Here is an 8,557-nt window from a genome sequence, read left to right as displayed (position 1 = left end):
AAAAGGGATCATTGACTGAATCATAACATCTGCAGTTTAACTCGAGCACAAATATGTCAGAAGAGGAATCATCAAGAAGGGCGGCTGATCTTGCTCTTTTTTCCAGAAAACCTGGTGGTATGACTAATGCTGATAACACCAAAGCATCAGAACCCAGAAATCAGCCAACTGAAGTAAAAATCAAAAAATTGGAAAAATTAAAACGGGCGGAGATTGGAAAATGGTGGGAAGCAATTTCCCTCCAAAACTACGTAGACCAATCCATGGTACCCCGTGGTCTGAGAATCTTTATTACACCGACATATGAGGCACCTAACCCACTAATGTTAAAGGCTTGGTCTGAACACTCAGCAGCAAGTTCTAAGGGAATGTTGGAGATTTTAATCCAATATGCCTGGATTGACAGAGAGAGTCTTCTTAAAGAGATTGGAGATATAATCTCGGATTTATCCACACTCATGGATGAAGAAACCTTGAAAAAAACATTAGACGCCATGAAAGAACGACTCACGAAACATGAAGAAGAGATCAAATTACGAAAACAGCGCAAAATGAATCGCGATTATGCTGATTATGATTGCGGGAGAATACTAACTTTCAGCCGCAAGTACGACCATCTATATAAGAAAGATGATGCCTCCAGAAGCTCTGGAAACATTAGTGGGGCCCTAGAAGAACATCCATCTATTAGTGACACTGAATCTGATGCAACAATGGGAAGTGTGTCTAGTGAAGAAGTTGTACGCAGAAAGAATTTTTTAGACGAATTTCGGGTGATGAAGGAAAATCGCCACAAAGAGAAACACAACCAGATGGAATACTCATCTCCCAAACCGAGAGGACGTGGACGCGGAAGGGGAAGAGGCCGAGGAAGAGGAGAAATCGGAGGAAAAGACTCAGACAACGGTGGGAACACCGACAAAACAAAGGGCGCAGTGGGAACCAGAAAGACACGCTCCAACAAAAACTGCTAATGGATGCACAAACGGTAAACAAAACTGTGGTAAATTTATCAAAAAGATCTATGTCTGATACTGATAAAAAAACACTTTGTTTGGGCCTCTCCTTCTGCCCTACCACTAGACTTAATTTCACTGACACACGAATAGAGGTCTTTAAATTTGTACGAAAATTAAAACTAAGAAAATGGCACAAACTAAAAAGATTGGGTCAAAACAACACTATCGACAACAGTGTTCACAATTTCTCCTCCAACCTAACCATTGGAGATGCTGATACTCTAGCAGTTATGTCTGACTTAAATGAGAACAATGACATTTCCAATGAGGACCGAGCCATCCCCATTACCCAATGCCTTGATGACATGAACCTGACGCAAGATGCACATGTCAAAAGTAATTTCAGAGTCAAATCGACCTTTATGCCCTCACTTCCACACGATTGCATAGATACTTTTCATGACTGCATGGTTAAGGGGTTGGTGGGCCTAAGAAAAACGAGAAATACCCAAAGAAATAGGGGGTTTAGAAACAATCTATCATTTTCTCAAAGAAAGGCACTCAAGGCCCTTTATGATGATACTAATATAGTGATACGTCCTGCCGATAAAGGTGGAAACATCGTTATCTTGGATCGAGAGAGCTACATAAATGAGGCACTAAAACAACTCAGTGACACTAAGTTTTACATACCTGTTAACATTGATGCCTACAATGTAAGTATTACTGACATTTGGGAGAAACTGGAAACATGGAAAGACAAGGGGCTCCTTGTTTGGGAAGAATATCGGTATCTAAAAAAAGACTTCCCTAAACTACCCATTTTATATTTACTACCCAAACTCCACAAAGATGCAACTGATCCGCCAGGACGCCCCATAGTGTCCTCCATCGGCAGTATCAGTGAAAACATTTCAAAATACGTAGATCATTTTCTTCGAGACTTTGTTACCCAATTACCCAGCTATATCAAAGACACGAAAGATTTTCTTTGTCGGATTGAAACCATAGTATGGGAACCTGATTTCATGTTTATTGTGTTAGATGTACAATCACTTTATACAATAATTAACCATCAACATGGTCTTGAAGCCTGTGATCATTTTCTAAAAAATAGACCTTTATGTTATCGTGAACATTCCAAAATGGTAATGGAGATGATGTATTTCTGTTTGACGAACAATATTTTTTCCTTTGATGGCGCCCTCTACAGGCAAATCAGTGGTACTGCCATGGGTTCTTGCTTTGCTCCCAGTCTGGCAAATCTGTTCATGGGAATTTGGGAGCAGGAAATCCATGGTAGTATCACATTGACAGAAGACTTTGGGAAGGTCGTTGTGTGGCTACGTTACATCGACGACCTTTTCATTGTCTGGAAAGGCACAAAAACTGAGGCACAAGAATTCATTGCTAAGCTTAACTGTAACAGCTATAATATCTGTCTATCGGGCAACATCAGCGACAGCCGAACTGAATTTTTGGATGTCAAACTGGAAATCAGAGATCAAAAAATCTGTACCTCACTTTATCGCAAGGCCACGGCAGGGAACAGTGTGTTGCACGCCCAAAGCAGCCATCCTGAGGCTCTAAAATGGAGCATTCCCTACGGTGAGCTGCTAAGGGCGAAAAGAAATTGTAACACCAATGACTCTTATCTAAGGGAGCAGGAAACTATCATGACTAGGTTCAAAAGTAGAGGTTACCCCAGTTGGGTCCTCAAAAAGGCCAAAAAAAGAGCAGAAGGAATAGAAAGATCTGAGACACTGGAAAACAATCAGGTAGTAGACACGACTGAAAATGATGAGTCTACTAGACTCATTTTGACTTTCAGCTCTGAATCTAAACAAGTGAAAAAACTTCTCACAAAAAATTGGGAGATTCTCAAAACCGACTCTATTCTAGGCAACAGTATCCCTGATCGACCTATGATTACCTACAAGAGAGGCAGGAATATACGTGACCTAGTGGTCAGAAACAATGTCACCCAATATACCAAGAAAGAGTCCGAACATGGTCTAGTAGGTTTCTACCCCTGTGGCCACTGTAAAGCCTGCAAACATAGTAAATACAGAGGATCTGTGGAATACAATAACATCACCAAAAATCTGACTTCTTTCCTCACCTGTAGTACCACTTTTGTAATATATGTCATTGAATGCTCCTGCAAACTTTGGTATATTGGCAGCACTAGTTGGAACATCTTAGGGCCATTACCAACAAAGACCCTAAATACCCTGTTGCACGCCATTTTGAACAAAAACACTATTCCAATATTGCTGACTTAAATTTCTTCATATTGGAACAGGTCCCTAGACATCCAAGAGGGGGTGACAGGGTACTGAATTTGAGACAACGAGAGTCTAAACTCATAATTGAATTTCAAACCAGATTCCCGGGAGGCCTTAACATCGATGAGGAATTAGCAATTCATTTAAGAGAATAATGTACATCCATGATCCATTATTTGTCCTTTGACATCTAGAATATGCTCTGACTGTGTATATCCTCTTCTGACTTTGTTCTTTCAAAAAAATTCAAAAAAATAATTTTTCATTAATTGTTTTTTTCACTTTATGCAACATTGTTTATAACTCACATTTTGATTCTGTTGTTTTATTCCGCAGGAGGAAAGGAGGGGGCCCAACACTGGACTTCACCTGCACGGGCGTACCCAACCTTTGCACTCCAGGAATCACTGCTCGTGGTTGTATCACATTTTGAGACACCAACTACTAAGGTCAGACTTTCCCAAGTATGAGACTTTCTGGTAAATCCTGAACTAATATACTACATGGTAGACTTGGCACCTTGACCCACTTGGTCAGTAGCAGGCCTGTTACTGGTTTTTCGCCATGAAATTTTTTTCCAATGGGAATAATCCTGGAATTGGCACATCCAACACGGAGTTAACGTTGGGTATTTCACTATGATCACGTTACCTAGAAATATATAATTTGTATCATAGCCATGTCATTTCACCCTACCTAGGGGTTTGGAGATAGATACTCTTCAATAACATTTACGTTATTTAAAACAATGTATTTCACTTGGTATATTTGACTATGAGCACTTTGAACTATTCAAGTAGGGGGTGTGCACATAGATATTTTCGACAAGCATTAAGTTAATATGTAACTTCTATTTGAATTGGCATACACTGAATCATACATTATGAAATTATGCCAATTAATTACCATCTTACCATGTATACCGCATGTCCATTTGCGCTATTTATTTAGTCTCATATAGCGGATCACCAATATTACCAAAGAATATGTTATATATATATATATTTTTCACACATGGTAAAAGTTCGCATTTCAATGTACATGCAATGTTGGTGTTATTAGTTTTATGATACGATAACTGATAATGACTTATACCGTTTTTTCCTGTATTTGACAAAGATTAATCTAAATTAATTCAATCTGTCATGTGACATCTCTTTATATATTGCCATCTATTTGAAGCTAATTTATGACAAATAACAGCATAGACAAGTCTTTTGCGGCACCTAGTCAAGAATTGTGCAATTTTTACCACTCCAACATGTCTGCCATGTATTTTTCGTTAGTCCGACCTTTATGTTGATTATTGGTTTGTAAAATGAAAACTTTATTTAATGGTTGGTGTTCTCCATGTGTAGTTACACGTGAACAAGGCTTCTTTGCTGAAACGCGTTGTGTAATAAACTGCTTTCCTGATATTTGGGATCCCCTTTGCCTTTTTGCCTGAGAGCGCAAGACATTCATTTTGTGGATTCCTTGGATATGTTAATTGAACCGGACTGCTTCGCCGGCATCTGCGCCAACTTCCTTTGGGTTCCAGCACTCCAGAAGAAGCTGTTTGTTTTTTCATATATATATATATATATATATATATATATATATATATATATATATATATATATATATATATTCACTGAAAAAACCATAGGTTATAGACCATATATAGTTAGGAATTAGCATTTAAAAAACCTTATTTTACTCACACAAAACCATTGAAATTCCATATATAGTTAGTTGCACTAACTATATATCACGCACCCGCAATCCACTGCTGATGATATCACATATTACATCATTCATGACATGGTCAGTGACATCACTGATGACATCACTGATGACATCTCAAATGACATCACTGATGACATCACTGATGACATCTCATTTGACATCATTCTTGTGCTAATACGATAAACCTCTTCAGACTCTAATATAACCTTAGATACACTCAGTGTATACAGACACTCACACACTGTCACTCATCCATGGAGTTACTCACACACCTAGTCAGTCATGCAAAGAAACAATCTCACCTCCATTTCCTCAACTATACAGTTATACACACCTTACTTATTCAAACATATACTAACACATATTTACTCTCTTATACAATCCCTGATACAAGTTCACAATGATCCATACAGCCACTCACACATTCAGTGGCTCTCATGCACAGTTATTTATATATGCCAACTCTCACATGTACTGTGTTTTACATATGTACTTACTATGACATGTAGCGCGATATATAGTTAGTGCAACTAACTATATATGGAATTTCAATGGTTTTGTGTGAGTAAAATAAGGTTTTTTAAATGCTAATTCCTAACTATATATGGTCTATAACCTATGGTTTTTTCAGTGAATTTCATTGGTTTTTTAAAAACTAATATCTGTAGCTGTAAAATGTATTCTTCTTTAAATCCAAAAATATATTTTATATGTTTATTAATAATTTTTTTTTAAATATTTTTTTTTGTTCGCTCCCGGTTCGCGAACCGGGAAGCTTCCCGTTAGCTCAATTTGATGCCGCGACCCGGTCCGCGAACCGGTAAACGTTCCGTTTGCGCAACTGCCGCGTTAGAAATCAACATCGTGACGCGTCGCGGAAGCGCGACGTATCACGTTGCCGCGTAATGCGTCTTATGATGCGCCGCGTTAGCGCACCCGGAAGTGCTCCGGTACGCGAACTGAGACGCGAAGCGCTGCTCCCCGGAAGCGATCCGGGACGTGTCGCGAAAGCGCGACGTATCGCGTTGCCGCGTAATGCGTCTTATGACGCGCCGCGTTAGCGCACCCGGAAGTGCTCCGGAGCGCGAACCGAGGCGCGAAGCGCAGCGACCCGGAAGCGATCCGGGGCGCGTTCCGCAGCGCGTAACAGGTCATGTGACTTGTTAATAAAACTTTTCATTGGTTCATTTCACTTTTGGTTTCCTAATGATGTAAGGCTAGGTCAGGTGACCTAAAAATAACACTTTTCATTGGTTTAGAACTATTGTTTTTCCCAAATGATGAAAACCCCTCCTTCTTTCCTCACTCTGACTTTCATCTTTGTGAGAGGAAGACCTTTTTGATATTTGAGCAATGGCTTCATTGGTAGCTTCAGCTGGTGGACCCCCACCACCACCACCACCTCCTCATGGGAAGAGAGGACCACCTCCACAGTTCATCAGCAACACAGAGGAGGAAGAGGATGAACAAGAGGAAGAGGAGACAGAGGGACCACAGTTTTTACAAGAGGAGCCCCGGGTTTCTCATCGTAAAACTAGTTTTATTTGGCAGTTTTTTTCAATCCCTGAAGGGCAGAAAAAAGTTAATGCTAGATATGTGACGTGCCTCATATGTAAAGAGGACTTATCTAGAGGCACCTTAAAAAAGTATAGCTTCGGCAACTACACCATGCACCGTCACATGCTGAGGTGGCATCCACTAAACTACAGCCGGGCAGAGATGCGTGACCTGCAGGACAACCCACCAACTCCTGTGGCAACGACATCAACACAGGTATCTTTGTCAGGACCAGAGGCCCGGGAAACCGTGCCAAACATTCAGGACAACTTTGTCCATATGAAGATTACCTGTTTGTATTGCGGTACATTACTGTCATGTGCCAATATGAGCATTAACTTAATCAACAGAGCATTTGAAAATCACAAGTGCTCTAAACGCCCCTGAAAGTAAATTTTTTTTTTGCTCCTGTTGAGCCCTTTCCAATGCCTGTTTTTTGTTGTTTCCCCTCCAAAAAAAACAAAAAAAACATAAAACTGTTCAAAAAATACAAAAAAAACAAAAAAAAATCAGAAAAATAAAAAAAATATATAAAACAACAAAAACATTAAAAAACTACCTCCCCTTTCAAAAAAAATTGCTAGAATGTTTAGCACTCTGGCAAGCTGTATTTCTTTTGGTTCGCTTCCTGGTTCGCTCACCGGTACGCGAACCAAAAAAAAATGTAAAAAAAAAAAGAAGAGTAAGTATAAGGGAAGTAAACAGAGAGTAATGTTAAAACAAAGACAGCTATAGGGTCTAAACCAAAGATACTGTTTAATAGATTTATTTACCGAAGAAAAGAGGGAAGAGGATATAATTGTGAAAAACAAAATAGATAAGGAAGTGAAAGAAAAAAAAGAGAGTAGAACAATAACAAAGAAGAGTTTCTTAGAGAATATGAGTGAATGTTCAAAATAAGATTAAAACATGTGGAATAACAGAGAGAAAAAACAGAAAGCAGAAAAGAAGAAGTAACAGAAAAAGAATAATTGAAACAGCAAAGAAATGTAAATAACATAGGGCCATATTATCAACATAGGCAATAAAAGTTTTGCAGCTTTTATCGGCAGAAATGTGTCGCTTAAGCCGCTTTTGCGGCAGAAAACTGCCGCTAAAACCACTTTTGCAGCAGTTTTCTGCCGATAAAAACAGCAATAATTTTATTGGCTGTGTTCATAATATGCCCCTTAGTGTGCTTCAACTACACAGAAAAAGCATAATGAACAAGTAGTGAAAGAGTGATCAGTCAAAGACACTAAGAGTAATAGAGATGGAGTGAGTGAACAAGAGTGAGGAACTATGAGAAGAGAGGGAGTGAGAAAAGGAGTTTTTTTTTTGCCCTGCGGGGGCCTTTTTAAAGCCTCCACATCAAACCTAGGGGGTCAGGGAGGATCTACTATGCCCCCTTATGGTCATTTCCCCCTTTGTTTTGGCCTCCTCTTGTCTCTCGATCCTACCGAGAGACAAGATGGCGAGATAAATTCACTGATAAAAACTGCCTATCTAAAATTAATCCCATCAGTGCCCTATCTGTACTAATATATTTTTTTTTTATCCAAATTTCAGGCAAAATGGAAGGCGAACAGAAAGTTTCATTTCAAATTGTCCTGCAAGAGAACAACCAAGAAATAATTGATCCAAATTATATAGAATTTATGGATGAAACTTGGGACCAAGAACTACTGCAATGTGTGGAAGCAGTAGATGTCCTCCTTGAAAACGAGGACATTTTACACACTCAAACATTACAAGCTATGTTCAATGAAAATAACGACATTTCAGACAGTGAAATGTTAGACATTTTATTACATTTTGAAACACACTCACAATAATAAATAATTGCTTAAAAAATAAAGAAATTAAAAAATAATCAACAAAACAAACAATCAATTAACATACAATATTAGAAAAGTCTATCATTCTTTTTTCCTTTTAGTACGCTCCCCAGAACGCTTCCCGGTTCGCGGACCGGGCGCTCCCCACGCAAAAAAACAAAAAAAATTAATTTTTTTTTGCCCTGCGGGGCCTTTTTAAAGCCTCCAC

The sequence above is a fragment of the Lissotriton helveticus genome, chromosome 3_1, assembly GCF_964261635.1.
Source record: "Lissotriton helveticus chromosome 3_1, aLisHel1.1, whole genome shotgun sequence".
Lineage (NCBI taxonomy): Eukaryota > Metazoa > Chordata > Amphibia > Caudata > Salamandridae > Lissotriton > Lissotriton helveticus.
Note: the sequence above shows the minus strand (reverse complement) of the source record.